Source organism: Molossus molossus, unplaced genomic scaffold (assembly GCF_014108415.1).
Source record: "Molossus molossus isolate mMolMol1 unplaced genomic scaffold, mMolMol1.p scaffold_m16_p_1, whole genome shotgun sequence".
NCBI lineage: Eukaryota > Metazoa > Chordata > Mammalia > Chiroptera > Molossidae > Molossus > Molossus molossus.
The window spans coordinates 176952618-176954120 of NW_023425344.1; positions in this window are offsets into that span (position 1 = coordinate 176952618).

The following is a 1503-nucleotide window of genomic DNA, read 5'->3' on the forward strand; positions in this document are numbered from 1 at the left end:
ATTTCTGTGTTATAAATTATTTATAAACACAAGAACAAAGGGAGGCTGTCAGAGCTGCTGCGACTTTGAGAAAATAAAAAAGAAGTGATGAATTTATGGAGACTCCAATTTGATAAAGAGGGAGGAGATGCTACGGCTAATTATTAACATCCATCTGCAGCCAGAGACCTGAGCGTCGAGAATGAGATGGATACATTTACATCTGTCTGTCACCCAAAGGAATCTCACTAATGGTGTTCCCCACTGTCACCAAACTCTCCCCATCCCGCTCACAGAGCCTCGGCGACGTGGGGAGATATTTTAATCAACAGCAGAGCACAGGAGAGATGCAAAGAACCTCAGACATGGACATTCAAAGACCACGTCCCTCCCTCCTGCACCTGTTCTTCCCGTCGCAAACACAGACCGTTCTCTGAAGAGGGGTGTGACCTTTCTCTGTGTGCCTCACAGGTGCATGGGCCGGCAAGTTTGGAAAACTTCTGGAGTTCAGCAGCTGGCAAGACCCACCTCCACGGAGAGCCGGCCAGTGTGGAGGCAGAGCCGCAATGAAGAGCACCCAGCAAAAAAAAAAAAAAAAAAAATGGTTTATGATGTGAGCAATACATATATATTTTATTTTATTTTGACGCCACCTCTTGTCTTCCGGACATTGCTTTCATCAGCAGGAGAAGACCAAGAATGGGCTGCGGAGCTGCTGCTTCCCTTCTTTGAAAGGAGCAGAGGGGAAGGACAAATATATTAAGAATTTGTCAAAGAAAAAGAAATGCTTCTTCCCTGTGTGCAGCATGCTGATGGCGGGGGGCAAGGGGGTGCGCCCTTCTTTCCTGAAGATTAGTTTAAGTCTATGGACCCCTGAAAAGGGTCGCCATTTCAACTTTGCCCTTGTCATCTTATTTTTAGTGGCAAGGGCATCTATACTTGGGAGGTTTCAAACCACCTTTGAAAAATTTAGGGCACTATTTTTATCTGTCACCCTTCTACACACAAGCCTTGGGCTGGTTCCCATATCTGCTATTCATAGATTTGGCCATTTTCAGCCTGGATTTTTGATGTGTTGTCCATCATGTGATTTTTCCCAGTTGGGTCTGAATTAGCCAGACAGGGTATGGGAAGAGGGTTTTTTTCCAATTCTCTGACTTTGTCACATATTTTTACATCGGGCAGGAGGAAAGACTGGTGTGGCTCTTTTCAAGATTTCGGAGATGCTAATTTATTTATAGTCTCCCGCACTGTGGACGGCCGCGAAGTAAGGCGTCCTGACAGCATCGCACAGCTGTTAGTCCAAACCAGATGTGTTTTTCCTCTAGACAGTATTGTGTTTTTTACTGAAGTGTTCCCAGTTAATAAAGCTGCTTTACAAATTTTATGAACCTTAAAGAATTTGGGAAACATGGATTTAAGAAAATACAGATGACTATTCATATCTAAAATATCTGTATATATTTCATTCAGTATTTAATACTGGACCTAGTGACTGTCTGTAGGAAGCTGTGAATAATATCA